Genomic DNA, 16,913 nt, shown 5'->3' with positions numbered 1-16,913 from the left:
GGCTCCACCTCCTAAAGTAAACACATAGCCCGATGTAGACTTACTGTTATCCCTATCCGATTGGAAATCTGAATCCGTGTAACCCACAGGGAGCAGATCGTCTGCTTGGTAAACTAGCATATAATCTCTAGTCCTTCTCGGTACTTTAATATATGCTTTACCGCAATCCAATGTCCTTGTCGAGGTTACTCGATATCTGCTGACCATGCCCACGGCAAAACAGATATCAGGTCTCGTATACATCATTGCATACATTAGGCTTCCTACACCGAAGCATAAGGAACCGCTTTCATGTCTTCTATCTCTTTTGACGTCTTTGGAGACATCTCTTTAGACAGAGCTACTCCATGTCTATAAGGTAAGAAACCTTTCTTGGAATCTTGCATGCTAAAACGAGCAAGGATTGTATCTATATATGAAGCTTGGGGACACAACATTCTTTTCTTGCGATCCCTTATCACTTTGATCCCAAGAATGTGCACACTCTCCTAAGTCCTTCATATCAAATTGTTTGACAACCATACCCTTACGCTCGATAATACCTTGACATTGTTGTCAATTAACAAAATATCATCTACGATAGTACAAGAAATACCACCACATTTCTACACTTTTTATATACACAAGACTCATCCGACTTTGAATAAATCCATATGATTGGATTACTTCATTAAACCGGATGTTCCAAGACCTTGAACTTGCTTCAATCCATAAATGGACCGATTAAGCTTGCACACTAGATGCTCTTTGCCTTTTTCAATGAACCCTTCTGGTTGCTTCATATGGATGTTCTCTTCAAGACTTCCATTAAGGAAAGCTGTCTTGACATCCATTTGCCAAATCTCATAATCCATATGAGCAGCAATGGATAAGAGTATCCGGATAGACTTAAGCATGGCTACCGGTGAAAAGGTTTCCTCATAATCGATTCCCTCTTTCTGAGTGTACCCTTTCGCAACAAGCCTAGCTTTGAAGGTTTCTACCTTCCCGTCAGTCCCTCTTTTCCTTTTGTAGATCCACTTACATCCAACGGCTTTTACACCATCAGGTGGTTCTACAAGCTCCGACCTTATTAGAGTACATAGACTCTATTTCGAATTCATCGCCTTTTGCCAAGATGCCGCGTCAGATCTTGGAGTGCTTCGTCGTATGTTCGTGGATCAGGTTCATGTTTACCCGGGATCAAGTCCGAAGACTCTCCCAAAAACATGAATCTTTCAGGCTGCCTGACAACCCCTCCCACTACGACGAGGCACTGTCTGTGGTTGTGTATCATGTGTGACACGTGTTGCAGTCTCTTGTGGTACTTCATCTTGTACTGTTGGTACTGAAGTAGACATGTCCTCTCTAAGTTCTTCTAAAACAACTTTGCTACTGGGCTTGTGATCCATTATATAGTCTTCTTCTAAAAACTGGGCATTGGTGCTAACAATGACCTTCTGGTCTTTAGGACTATAAAATAAACCACCTTTCGTTCCTTTGGGATATCCTACAAACACGCGAACTTCTGTACGGGATTATAATTTATCAACATCTGGTTTCAGCACATGTGCTGGACTACCCCAAATCCGAATATATCTTAGACTGGGCTTTCGCCCATTCCACAATTCTGTGGGAGTAGAGGAAACTGATTTAGAAGGTACTAAGTTCAGAACGTATACTACTGTTTCCAGAGCATATCCCCAAAACGAATTTGGTAATTCTGAATAACTCATCATTGATCTAACCATCTCCATAAGAGTCCTATTCCTTCGTTCTGCTACACCATTCTGTTGGGGTGTTCCAGGTACAGACAATTGGGATTGAATCCCGGCCTCTGATAAGTAATTCCTAAACTCTCCTAAGAGGTATTCGCCACCACGATCTGACCGTAGTGTCTTGATACTTTTACCTAGTCGTTTCTCCACATCAGCCTTGTATTCTTTAAACTTATCAAAGCACTCGGACTTGCGGCGCATTAGGTAAATGTATCCATATCTTGAATAATCGTCTATGAAAGAGACAAAATATTCAAAACCTCCTCTTGCCTGGACAGACATAGGACCACACAAATCAGAGTGAACCAACTCTAACACTTCTTTGGCTCTATACCCCTTGGCCTTGAACGGCCTCTTGGTCATTTTACCTTCTAAGCAAGATTCACAAGTTGGAAAATTTTCCAACTCTAATGAACTCAAAAGTCCATCGGCTATAAGCCTCTGAATCCTATTTAAATTAATATGACCAAGTCTTAGATGCCAAAGATATGCTTGGTTCATTTCTGAAGGTTCTTTTCTCTTATTAGAATTAGAAGATGAGTTATAAATTTCCATGTTTTGCTTTGTGGAAGAAATTGGATTTAAAATATACAAATTGCCAACTAATGCACCAGAAATCACTTTATTTCTTTTAATAACTACATCGTTACTGAAAGAAACTGAATATCCATCTAAAAACAGTTTAGAAACTGAAATTAAATTCTTTCTAAAACTGGGTACATAAAGACAATTTCTTAAAACCAAATTTCTATTTCTACTAAAAGACAAGTAGACGTCTCCTACTGCAACAGCTGCCACCTTAGTAGCATTGCCCATGTAGACGGTAATCTCCCCTTCAGATAGTCGTCGGGTTTCCTGGAACCCCTGCAAAGAATTACAGACATGATCAGTGGCTCCCGTATCTACACACCAGGTGCTGGTAGATAACACCGCTAAACATGTTTCAACAACCAGAGCTTGAGATATACCTTTGTTTTGGTTCCTACGAGGACAATCCGCCTTCCAATGTCCTGCTTGCTTGCAGATGAAGCACTTGCCCTTCGGCTTCTTCATTCCAGCTTTAAATCCCGTACTCTGAGATTTATTCACTTTCTTTACTGAGCCAGCTTGTTTCTTCTTCTTCTTTCCTTTCGGTTTAGAAGTAGAACCATTTTCAGTATAGTGAATATGAGCATTGTGACGAAATAATCCTTCTGCTGCTTGAAGTTCTGTCAGTAGTTCCGCTAATGAATAAGCCCTCTTATTCATATTATAGTTTAGGCGAAACTGCTCAAAACTTCTAGGTAGCGTTTGGAGGATCATATCGATCTGGGTTTCCCCATCAATTTTCCTCCAAGGATCTGTATCTCATTCAGATAAGCCATCATCTTTAGGATATGATCCCTTACAGGAGTACCCTCTTGCATGGTGGCTGTCATTATCTTTCTCATGGCTTCTTGCCTAGAAGCCCTATCCTGATGACCAAAGAGTTCCTTGAGATTGTTCATAATATCATAGGCTGTTGGTAAATCTTGATGCTGATGTTGCAATACATTTGACATTGAAGCCAAAATTTAACACCGCGCCATCTCATCTGCTTTTACCCATTTCCTATGATATTCAATCTCCTCTTGGGTAGATTCACCGAGGGTGCATCGTGGCACTTTCGCCAACAAGACAAATTTATAGCTTTCAAGAAGAACAATGTCCGTGTTTCTTTTCCAATCTATGTAGTTTGGTCCAGTAAGTCTATTCTGTTGAAGTATGATGGACAGTGGGTTGAAAGACATCCTAAGAATCACAAATAACTTTTGGTCAGAACTCTAAATTTAGAATAATATTGATTCCTCAAAAACAATACTATTTTAAATTAACCAACACCTCAAAACACCGTGAATTTTGTATGCCACGTTAGTGTGGACGTATACAAATTCAACATTTGTAAAAGGAGGGTTTTAACCCATTAATTTTATTATCTTGTCAACCTAACTTTTTGACAAATAAAATTAATAGTTAGTATCATTTGGTCACACAAATAATAGCAGTGACTCCGTTGGGGAGGACACTATTAGATGCGTCTAAGTGTATACCATTACTTGACACTAAGTCCATTAATAAGATTATGCCCCTTCCGTTGGGGAAGATCACACGCTCTTAATTAACTTCCTATAGTCATCCATAAATGGAAGTCTGTTCTAGTGATCCACAAACAAGCTCATCCATTATGGAGGAAGGCACTCAGAGCCAACGCGCAAGCTTGTTTGCATCACTTACAAACCAGTAATGGAGACCATGGGATTTATTTAAAATCCCTCTCCCACTTAGTTATTTATAAATGAGGAATTTTAACTATGCTAGCCTACTAAACTTGTAAACTAACATGCACACACAGCACAATATAAAAGTAATAAATAGAAAATTTAATTTTCAACTATTATGGCTTTTATCTCTAATTGTCCTCCGTGTGTTGTCATCCCAAGCTGCTGCCATATTTGGCCACCGCCTCCGGGTCTAGCTGTCGCATCCATCTTGCTCCTTGTTCCGCTGCGCCTCTGGTCCTTAGAAGGTTCCACGCTTTGCAAGATTCGATCCGCGACATAAATAGAATTTTACATTTTTGATCCTATATTCCATAAAAGGAATGTACATGTATCTAGATCAAAAATAAAATCCTAATAAAACTAAATACACCTCCTGGTATTTTAATACAATCATGCACACACATATAAATTGCCCTTGACATGTCCAAGGGTCCAATCACACACATAATTAACTAAAAGCCATAATAGTTGGATCCTGCATCCACAAAGTTAGCACATCCTACTATTATCCTGCCTAAATTATGTATGACATGTGCATAATTAAACTAAATACCAAATACACAGAGGCAAAACCCTAGCTCTGATACCAATTGTTGGTTGCTACTCGGAAAACCTAGAGGTTCCACTGTACAAAAATTTTGTACAAAGGTCTGAACCTTTTCCTAGCTACCATGTGTTCTTTTAAATTAAATTTTGGATCGCCTGCGGAACTTAACACGTTTGATCCAAAACTTAATCTATTTGTTCTTTTAGGTTTTGACTTGGATCTCCTGTAGAACTTAACACGTTCGACCCAAGTCTCCTTAAGTTATTAATTCCATTAAATATTAATTTCCATAAAAGGTTCCCAGTACTGACGTAGCGAGGCACATGGCCTTCTTGGATATGGGAGCAACCACCACCGACTAGACAAAACCTTTAATAGAAAGCTAATATTTAATTTCCTAAAATAACTTTAGGTTAACCAAAGAGAACAATCAAATCACAAGGAAAAGAAAGAAAACAAAAGAACACAACATCGAAAAATATATTCGAAATACTAGAACGTAAGCCTCTTGTATTTGGTATTATTTCCATAAATAACTAGCATGATGCGGAAATAAAAATTACTAGTTATACCTTGTAGAAAAACCTCTTGATCTTCTACCGTATTCCTCTTCTAACCTCGGACGTTGTGTGGGCAACGATCTACCGAGATGAGAAACCACCAACCACCTTCTTCTCCTCCAAGCAAGGTTCGGCCACAAAGGAAGAACTTCACCAAAGAAGAAAACCAAAATACTAACCAAGCTCCAAGAGATGCTAGCTTTCTCTCCTTCTTCTTCTTCTTCTCCAAGTAGTATCCGGCCACCACAAGAGCTCCAAGGAAGGGAGAGAGGTTCGGCCACCACAAGAGGAAGAGAGGGAGAGGATGGCCGGCCACACCAAGGAACAAAAGAGGGAGAGAAAATAATAGAGGTTGTGTCCCTTGAAGGCACCCTCACCCCTTCTTTTATATTCCTTGGCCTAGGCAAATTAGGAAATTTAATTACAATAAAATTTTCTCAATTTCCTTGATATGATTTAATTGAGAAAAATAAAATAAAATTTCCCCAATTACAATCACATGGCCGGCCACATCATTGGAGAACAAATTGGACAAGTTTTAATCAACAATTAAAACTTCCTAATTTGTTTCCGGAAATTTTAAAAAATAAAATTTCTCTTTAAAAATCTCTTCATGGTTAATAAAAGGAAATTTCTATAATTTTAATTTTATTAACATGTGAATAACTTTAAAGAGAAAATAAAACATCTCTCCAATCTACAAATAAGGAAAGAGATCTAATCTCTTTCTTTAATCTTTTGTAGATCTTTTACAAGAGAGATATTTTAATTTTAATTCTCTTTAAATTATATCTTTCACATAATAATAAAAATTAAAATTAAATTTCTTTTTAATTTAATTTGGCCGGCCCTACTAGCTTGGGTTCAAGCTAGGGCCGACCACCCAATTTTATACCTAGGCTAGCTTGTTCCCAAGCTAGCTTGGCCGGCCCCTATTGGGTGGGTATAGAAGGTGGGTATAGGTGGGTATAGAACTCTATAAATAAGAGGCTACGATAGGGACCGAGAGGAGGAATTAGTTTTGGTCTCCCGATAAAATTAAGCATCCCGTGTTCGCCCCGAACACACAACTTAATTTTATCAATGATAATTCATTCCACTAGAGAACTATCATTGAACTACCGCACCAATCCCAAATTACATTTTTGGGCTCCTTCTTATTATGAGTGTGTTAGTCTCCCTGTGTTTAAGATATCGAATGCCCACTAATTAAGTGAGTTACTGACAACTCATTTAATTAATATCTAAGTCCAAGAGTAGTACCACTCAACCTTATCGTCATGTCGGACTAAGTCCACCTGCAGGGTTTAACATGACAATCCTTATGAGCTCCTCTTGGGGACATTATCAACCTAGTATCTCTAGGACACAGTTTCCTTCTATAATCAACAACACACACTATAAGTGATGCTATTTCCCAACTTATCGGGTTTATTGATTCATCGAACTAAATCTCACCCATTGATAAATTAAAGAAATAAATATCAAATATATGTGCTTGTTATTATATTAGGATTAAGAGCACACACTTCCATAATAACTGAGGTCTTTGTTCCTTTATAAAATCAGTATAAAAGGAACGACCTCAAATGGTCCTACTCAATACACTCTGAGTGTACTAGTGTAATTATATAGTCAAGATAAACTAATACCTAATTGCACTACGACCTTCTAATGGTTTGTTCCTTTCCATTCTGGTCGTGAGCTATTGTTTATAATTTATAAGGTACTGATAACATCATCTTCTGTATGTGACACCACATACTATGTTATCTACAATATAAATTAAATGAACAACTACAAACAAATGTAGATCATTTGACCAAATGTGATTCTTTATTCATAATGAATGTTTACAAAGCTTAGACTTTCAGTATACACTCCAACAGCCAGGTGAAAGACCTAGTGAGTGAAGCTAGGCAGATGGAAAGTCCTAGTGAGTGAAGCTAGGCAGAAGGAAATCCTGGTGAATGAAGCCAGGTGAAAGTCCTAGTGAGTGAAGTTAGGCGTTTGAAAGTCCTGGTAAGTGAAGGCAGGCAGATGAAAAATCCTAGTGAGTGAAGCTAGGTGAAAGTCCTGGTGAGTGAAGCCAGGCAGAAGAAAATCCTAGTGAGTGAAGCTAGGTGAAAGTCTTGGTGAGTGAAGCCAGGCAGAAGAAAATCCTAGTGAGTGAAGATAGGTGAAAGACCTGATGAGTGAAGCCAGGCTGAAGAGAAGTCCTAGTGAGTGAAACTAGGCAGAAAGGAAGTCCTGGTGAGTGAAGTCAGGTACGGGGAAATCCAGATGGGTCAAGGTTGACCAGACATCTGGTGAAAGTCCAAGTAGGTCAAGGAATTGATCGGATACTTGGCACAAGGAGAAAAATCCAAGTAGGTCAAGGGAGTGACCGGATACTTGGTATGATGAGGAAAAGTCCAAGTGGGTCAAAGGGATTGACCGGACACTTGGTGAGGGAGTCCTAGCAGGTCAAGGGTGACTAGATGCTAGGCATGATGTACCAACAGGTCAAGGTTGACCGGATGTTGGTTTGAGGAGCTTGGGACTTGGTTTTGGGAAAAAACCTGCAGCTGGATCGATCAACCGATCGATTGGCTGGAGCCCAATCGATAGGCCGATCAATTGGGGAGTCCCCACAAGAAGCCTTCGTACCAATCGATCAGTGGATCGATTGGGAGGCAGTCGTGAGTGCACAGAAGCCTGCTGGATCGATCATCCGATCGATCTAGAGGCCCCAATCGATCAGTGGATCGATTGGGAAGCTGCGATTTGTCGCGATAAGCCCTGGATCGATCCGGTGATCGATCCAGGCAAATTCCCAGAGCACAGAGGCACTCTGGATCGATCAGCGGATCGATCCAAAGCCTCCCCGATCGATTGGGAGCAATCCAATCGATCGGGATCCGACTATTAGCGTCGATTTAAGCCGCAGGCGTTCGATTCCTTTGGCAAGCGCTTCACCGATTCATCTCAGCTCCTCGACAGCAACTCCACAGCTCTCTCTAAGCTCCAGATCGCCAGTTCTTGAAGGTTCTTGGAGGCTCTTCCAAGTCAAGAGGCGGATCAAAAGCAAGAAGAAGAAAGCTAGGGTTAGAGTTTCTTGTATTCATTGCAAGCGTTGCTTATACTTTTGTTCCCTTTTCTTTCTTTCTGTATTGAGAGTCTTGTAGGGCTTCTCCGCCTTCGGTAGTTACCGAAAAGGAGTGTTTATTAGTGGAGGTGTGTGTGTGTGTGCGTGGATCCTTGGACTACTCACCTCTTGTGAGGTGGATACTAAGTAAAATCCATTTGTTAGCATTGTTGTAGTTGTTTCTTATATTTCCGCTGCACATCTTTGAAGAAACAACAACGAAGCACACGAAGAATGCGCCGAGCTATTCACCCCCCTCCCCCTCTAGCTACATTTCGGTCCCAACAACTAAGACAAGGCTAAAGGAAGCTCCAAAAGATAAGGCTTGAAGGATGGAGAGACATCTAAGGGACGTAATATTGATGGAGGAGGTTAGGTTGGCTGGGGAAGAACGAGTGCTGAGTGAATGTACTTGAGGGGTCAAAACCAATGTTCGAAATATCACCCTAGGCGGCCGCCTAGGCGATGTGTGGCGGCAAACCGTGTTGGAAACCAGCCAGGCGGGTGACCTAGGTGACTGGGGCGCCTAGGTGATCCTCGGCGACCCTCACTGGGCTTCGGCGGCCCTCACGGGCTTAAGCGAGTTTGGCAGACCACGATATTTTTGGCATAGCTTAAGGCTTTTAATACTAAATCCTAATTTGCACAAGGCTCTTCAACTTCTTTCATCGTCGGCTTTCGTCTTCTCTCATCACGGCTTCGGCTTCGTCGCTTCTGGTAAGTTTTTATTTTTGTTTCTCTTAATTTGTTTTGTTTCTATTATTTTTTTTTGTTTCTCCTCATACTTCGTCATCGTGGCAACTCTCCGGCGGCGCCAAACGTATCGCGGGGTGTCTAGCGCCGCTAGAAGTGTCGGTAGACGCGTCCGGCGTGTCCGGTGAAGTCCGGCGTTGCTTCCAGGGCGCTGGTAGCATCGCGATGCTTCCAACGGCGCCGGAAGCTTTCCACGATGCTACCGGCGTCACTAGAAGCAATGCCGGACTTCGCCGGACGCGCCAGAGATGTTTCCCGCGGTGCCGAATGCCTCCCGCGAGGCGTCCGCACCGTCGCCGCGAGTTTTCACGTGTTTTTACTGTACATAATTATTTTTTAGGATTAATAAAATAAAACAATTTCTAACCGGGATAAATTCAATAATAGGGTTCATAAAGCCTAATTAAATTATCACAATTATACATATTTAAAATTTTTAATTTTTATAATAAATATTATTAATTTATATAAAACAAATTTAGATATATAAAATTCTAATAAACATAATTAATTTATATAATCAGATTTAAATATATAAATAATATATTTAAAATTAAAATTTTAATAAATATTATTAATTTAGATAACAGATTTAAAAATTATATTTAAAATTTAAAATTTTCTAATAAATATTATCATTTATCAGATTTAAAAATATAAAAATTATATTTAAAATTTTAAAAATTCAAATACATATTAATATTATTAATTTATATAAATCAGATTTTTAAATATATATATTATTAATTTATATTAATCAGATTTTTAAATATTAAAATTATATTAAAATTTAAAAAATTCTAATAAATATTATTAATTTATATTAATCAAATTTATATAAATATTATTAATTTATAATAATCAGTTTTATATTAATTTAAAAAATTCTAATAAATATTATTAATTTATATAAAACAGATTTAAAAATATAAAAAATATATTTAAAATATATATTTTTTAAAATGAATATCTTATAAATTTTATTAATTAGACTAAAATATATAAAAAAAATTCTCAGACTTATTAATATTATATTTTGTATCGTATGGTATAATTTAATTTTATTATCATATTATGTTATTATATATAATTTTTTCTGGTTATCTGTTATTATAATGGCAAGCAATCCATCTTTGACAGCGTCTGTCACTCAACTCGAATCCGGGATTCTTACAAGAAAGTTAAATGACATCGGATGGGTGTTTGGGATATTGATTGATCCTAAGAATCTCGACAAAATTAAATGCAAGTTATGTGGAAAAACAATGTCGGGGGGAGTGTATGTTGGTGCAACCTTAGGTCAAGGTTGACCTGGTTGACCCGACTCGAGGTGACTTGACTCGAGTTGTATTTTGATGTTTGACTTGGGAAGATTATCGGTGCAACCTTAGGTCAAGGTTGACCTAGTTGAGTTGCATGTCGATGTTTGATGAGAAGAGAGTTGTATTCTTGATGTTTGACAAGAATAGGTGTTTGGGAGATTGTAGGTGCAACCTTAGGTCAAGGTTGACCTGGTTGACCTGATTCGCGAAAAGTCCAAGTATGGAGACTTGGCACTGGAAAAGTCCAAGTACGGAGACTTGGCACGGGGAAAAGTCCAAACAGGTAGCTTGGCACGGGGAAAGTCCTAACTGGGATGTTAGGCAGGTGGAAAGTCCTGGTGAGTGAAGCCAGGCAGTGGGAAAGTCCTAACTGGGATGTTAGGCAGTATGGAAAGTCCTGGTGAGTGAAGCCAGGAAGTGGGAAAGTCCTAACTGGGATGTTAGGCAGTTGGAAAGTCCTGGTGAGTGACTGGGATGTTAGGCAGTGTGGAAATCCTGGTGAGTGAAGCCAGGTGAAAGTCCTGGTGAGTGAAGCCAGGCAAGGGAAAGACCTAGTGAGTGAAGCTAGGCAGTTTGGAAGTCCTGATGAGTGAAGCCAGGCAAGGGAAATCCAGATGGGCCAAGGTTGACCAGACATCTGGTGAAAAGTCCAAGCAGGGAGCTTGGTACGGGAAAAGTCCAAGGATGGGGACTTGGCACGGAGAAGACCAAGTTGGAGACTTGGCACGGAAAGTCGGAGAGGGCTCGGTAGCTCGTTCTCCGGACTGTGGTCAGAGAGGGCTCGGTAGCTCGTTCTCTGGACCGGACGAAGTCGGAGAGGGCTCGGTAGCTCATTCTCCGGACTAGGTCAAGAGAGGGCTCGGTAGCTCATTCTCAGGACCATTTAGGGTTTAGGGCTGGAGCTCTAAACCTGGATCGGTCTGGTCGGTCTGGTGACCGATCAGATAACAAACAGAAGGGTTCTGTAAGTCATCTGATCGGTCTGGAGACCGATCAGATGAGTTGAGCCAACCTGCTGTGAGTGAACTGATCGGTCTGGAGACCGATCAGCAGGGAGTCTGATCGGTCTCCACGACCGATCAGAGATGCAGTCACCTCTCTGGAAGAGAGGTGGGATCGGTCCGGGGACCGATCAGACTGGGGCCTGATCGGTCCAGGTCCTAACCGTTGCGTAGCAACGGCTAGTTTCTGTTGTGTCTTCTTCGCAGGTTAAAGGAGTTCAAGGATTTCTACAGTGTATACTGGCTACTTCTTCTTCCTCCTTGAGCTGCTGTTCTTCTGACTGCTGTAATTTGAGCTTTGCTGAGCTCGCTTCTGCTTGAAGCTTCTTGTGAGCTTCATCGGCTGGTTCCTGCTGTTGTAGGCGTCTCGTGAAGTTGCTGCTTCATCCAGTCGACAAGAAGGCAAGCTAGGGTTATTACTTTTGTATTGTACTTAGTTTCTTGCTATATTCTTGTACACTCTGATCTTGCTGTTGCAAGAAAGTATTGTGGCGAGGTTTCTCCACCCAGAAGGAGTTTGTTTTAGTCGATTTTCCGGGGACTCATCCACCGACGGATTGATAGGGCTCGTCCACCTTACGGACACGCCGAGGAGTAGGAGTTTCATCTCCGAACCTCGTTACATCGTCGAGTTCGAGTTTGAGGTTTGCTCTTCCTTATTTTCGTTTCTATTGGTTTATTTTCCGCTGCGCTAACCTGGTTTGTAGAAAGAAACGAACGATTTGGGGCGGCTATTCACACCCCCCCTCTCTAGCCGAGGACCATCGATCCTAACAAGTGGTATCAGAGCGAGGCCGCTCTTCGACGGATTCACACCCGTGGGAGCACAAGCTAGAGATGGATCAATTCGGAGAAGACATCACCATTCCACCCTTCTACAACGACAACTTCGCATATTGGAAGGTAAGGATGATGTATTTTCTTAGGACTAATATGTGGAACTGGTTTTGTGTACAAGAAGGGTTTACTTTTCCAATGGATAAAGAAGGAGAGCCTCTAGAGAAGAACAAGTGGACGAAGGAACAAGTCCACCAATCCACGATCAACAATGAGGTAACTAAAACAATTGAATTTTCATTACCTACTAATGTTTTGTGTAAGATAGGTAAATACAACAATGCCAAGGAGTTGTGGGATAACTTGGTCAAGTACCATGAGGAGAGCTCCACTTCAAGCCATGAAGAGGAGCCTAGTGAGCCAAGTAGCTCACATCATGGAGGGAGCGAATTGGGAGTTGAGGGCTACTCAACATCCAAGGAAGAAGAGGAGGAGAGTTCCTCTTGTTCAAGTTCGGAGCAAGAAGAAGAAGTTCCCACCTCCGGAAGGGTTGAAGAAGAAAGCTCATCTCCATCCACAACCCTAGGTAACTCAAACACTGTGATTTCAAGCAAATTACACATAATGTGTTTTGAGTGTAGGAAACATGGACATTACAAGAGCAAATGTCCAAAGAAGGTTAGGAAGACTCCACCGGCATCAAAGGTCAAGGAAGCCGGAGTCCCAACACGCAAAGGCAAGAAGCACGTGGTGTGCTTTCAATGCAAGCAACGGGGACACTATAGGAGCCAATGTCCGAAGGGGAGGAAACCTCACAAGGACAAGGGATGCACATCGATAGGGGGAGCTAAGGCAAACCCTAAGGTATCTTTTAAGGCTCATTCGTGCAATTCTAGTAGGATACATGCTAGTAATTTTATTGCATTAGTCAATAATGATAAGCATGTTAACACTAGAAATCAATACATGTGCTTAGGTGCTAAACATGTCAACCTAGATAGGGATACTACTAGGAATGCTAACCCTAGGATTAACACTTCTAAGGTTAAGGAAAACCTAGGTAGAAACCCCAAATCAACTAGACACATGCCTAGGAATGCCTCAAAGAACAATGACAAATTAAAACTTGAGGTATTAGAGAAGGAGAATCAAGTCTTGAGGTCAAGACTTGATACTTTGGAAAAGGCTCTTAAGAACTTGGAGAAGTCATCTCTAGGGTTTAAGGGTCAAAAACCAATGTCCAAGGACAAGAAAGGTTTGGGTCACAAACCTAAGTCCCAAGTGGTCAAGCCCACTTATCATAATGTTCCATTCGATTATGGAACAAAATCTAGGGCTAGGAAGACCATCACCAAGGTCACAAGGGGAGTCACCCCTAGAGTTGATCTTGATGAGTCCCAAATGACCAAGGCTTTAAAGCCTAAGAGGGTCATTAGGAGGGTTGCTAGGGAAGTTATCCCTAGTGAATATTTAGTGAACCCAATGAGCTCTAATAGGTATTGGGTTCCTAGAAGCATCTTCTCTGCCCCATAGATGGGTTAGAGAGTGTCAACTCCGATTAGAAGGGTAGTTAACCCAACTTTGAGGAAATTGACACTCACGGAGCATTTTCAAGGTTTTGAGAACTTTTGAAAATGAAATGGAATTATCATTTACTCCTTTGAAGAGTTAAATGTGCCTAAAGATTGGAAATTTTATTTTTAATCTCAATTGGCACAATTTGGGAAAATCTAGAGAACTCTCGAAAAAAAAATGAAACATGCCAAGTTTTGAGGATAAATTTGATCTTTAAATGGCATGAATTAATCTAGAGTTCAAGAAGTGTCAAAATTAGGATTTTGGCATTTTGGGGCAATCTAGGATTAAATTTGAAGTTAGCCAAGTGGTTAAGGATACTTAGATAGGTAATCTAGGTATATTTATTTATGCTAAATCTTGCCATGATTGTTTGCCCTCACATGTCATGACATCATATTTAGTTTTATTATCATTTGAAATGTCATGATAATGCTTAGGCTAGTTTTTATGTCATGTTTATTTAAGTTTCAAACTTTATGCCATGACATCATGACTTTGGCACATGTTTTCATTTATAATACCATTTTATGTCATGTCATCATCTCTTGCATTAATAATCAATTGAATTGATTTAAGGATGAAAAACACATTTTGATATTGAGATCAAATTTGTGTTTAGAAAATGCATGAGACCTTAGTCTAAGATACCTAAACCCATATCTCACATTAAAATTGCCATGGATGTGTTTGATACACTTTAGATGTGTGTGAGATATTAGGATCATGAATTAGGATCAAGGTGCATAGTTCTTGTACCTAGATGAGCCTAATTCAAGAAATGGAGGATCATAGGGAAAGCTTATGTACAAGTCATGTACATTTAGCCCTAAGATTATGGTCCTAAATTAAAAGGTTTAAAATCATTTTGAAATTGATTTGGAAAACCTTGATGAAGACATCTTAGTGATTGCATTCATCATTGAACATTGTGATACAAAGTTGAGTTAACTTGAACTATTTCAAAGTTTTTGAACTTTGTATCAAGATTTGAAAATGGAAGTTATTTTCATCGAAAATTATTTTTCCATGATAATGTATGTTATGAGGAATGTATCCTTAAAATTTTACAATTTTTGAAATTTTCTGTGATTTTCTAGAGGTTTCTGAATTTCGGGAGAAGAAATCAGAAATCTGATATCAGACTTGTGGACCGATCAGGAGGTTGCCTGATCGGTCCAGGGGATGCTGGATCGGTCACTGTGACCGATCCAGGGAATCCCTGATCGGTCTGGTGACCGATCAGGGCGTGCCAAATGTTGCTTTTTCGACTGTTTTGTTTGAAATTTCAGCTGGGAGTTGGTGTTTTGGATTTCTAAAGGTTTGAAACTCTTCAAGACATTGTTGGTGCAATGGTCAAGGGGGAGTTGACCTTTAGGGGGAGTTTTTACCTAATTGTCAAGGGGAGTTGACTCTTAGGGGGAGTTTTTACTCCTTAAGACTTTTGAGGATTAGTGATATGGGATTATCACTAAGTTGATTGTTGAGTTTAGTATCAAGGGGGAAATTAAGAGTTTCAATGAAAGGTATGGGACTTTCATTAGGAAGAAACTCTTGACCTTGATACTCTCCTTTTTCTTTTTGATGTGTGTCAAAAAGGGGAGAGTGTTCATTGGAGAATTATTGGAGAACCCAAGTTAGGTTATCGGGTTAACCTAAGCTAGGGAAGAATGTCAAGGAATGTTCGAGGAAGAACATTGGAATTCTTTTTGATGTGTGTCAAAAAGGGGGAGAATTATTGGAGAACCCAAGTTAGGTTATCGGGTTAACCTAAGGGGAGAATGTCCAGAGAATGTTCAAGGAAAGAACATTGGACATTGGAAGATGGTTGGAAAACCTAAGTTAGGTTATCGGGTTAACCTAACTTGATTATGGGTTTTGTCAAACATCAAAAAGGGGGAGATTGTTGGTGCAACCTTAGGTCAAGGTTGACCTGGTTGACCCGACTCGAGGTGACTTGACTCGAGTTGTATTTTGATGTTTGACTTGGGAAGATTGTCGGTGCAACCTTAGGTCAAGGTTGACCTAGTTGAGTTGCATGTCGATGTTTGACGAGAAGAGAGTTGTATTCTTGATGTTTGACAAGAATAGGTGTTTGGGAGATTGTAGGTGCAACCTTAGGTCAAGGTTGACCTGGTTGACCTGATTCGCGAAAAGTCCAAGTATGGAGACTTGGCACTGGAAAAGTCCAAGTACGGAGACTTGGCACGGGGAAAAGTCCAAGCAGGTAGCTTGGCACGCGGAAAGTCCAAGTATGGAGACTTGGCACGGGGAAAGTCCTAACTGGGATGTTAGGCAGGTGGAAAGTCCTGGTGAGTGAAGCCAAGCAGTGGGAAAGTCCTAACTGGGATGTTAGGCAGTATGGAAAGTCCTAGTGAGTGAAGCCAGGAAGTGGGAAAGTCCTAACTGGGATGTTAGGCAGTTGGAAAGTCCTGGTGAGTGACTGGGATGTTAGGCAGTGTGGAAATCCTGGTGAGTGAAGCCAGGTGAAAGTCCTGGTGAGTGAAGCCAGGCAAGGGAAAGACCTAGTGAGTGAAGCTAGGCAATTTGGAAGTCCTGATGAGTGAAGCCAGGCAAGGGAAATCCAGATGGGTCAAGGTTGACCAGACATCTGGTGAAAAGTCCAAGCAGGGAGCTTGGTACGGGAAAAGTCCAAGGATGGAGACTTGGCACGGAGAAGACCAAGTTGGAGACTTGGCACGGAAAGCCGGAGAGGGCTCGGTAGCTCGTTCTCCGGACTGTGGTCAGAGAGGGCTCGGTAGCTCGTTCTCTGGATCGGTCCAGGTCCTAACCATTGCGTAGCAACGGCTAGTTTCTGCTGTGTCTTCTTCGCAGGTTAAAGGAGTTCAAGGATTTCTACAGTGTATACTGGCTACTTCTTCTTCCTCCTTGAGCTGCTGTTCTTCTGACTGCTGTAATTTGAGCTTTGCTGAGCTCGCTTCTGCTTGAAGCTTCTTGTGAGCTTCATCGGTTGGTTCCTGCTGTTGTAGGCGTCTCGTGAAGTTGCTGCTTCATCCAGTCGACAAGAAGGCAAGCTAGGGTTATTACTTTTGTATTGTACTTAGTTTCTTGCTGTATTCTTGTACACTCTGATCTTGCTGTTGCAAGAAAGTATTGTGGCGAGGTTTCTCCACCCAGAAGGAGTTTGTTTTAGCCGATTTTCCGGGGACTCATCCACCGACGGATTGATAGGG

This window comes from Zingiber officinale, chromosome 2A (assembly GCF_018446385.1).
Source record: "Zingiber officinale cultivar Zhangliang chromosome 2A, Zo_v1.1, whole genome shotgun sequence".
NCBI classification, from domain to species: domain Eukaryota; kingdom Viridiplantae; phylum Streptophyta; class Magnoliopsida; order Zingiberales; family Zingiberaceae; genus Zingiber; species Zingiber officinale.
This window is presented reverse-complemented; position numbering follows the sequence as displayed.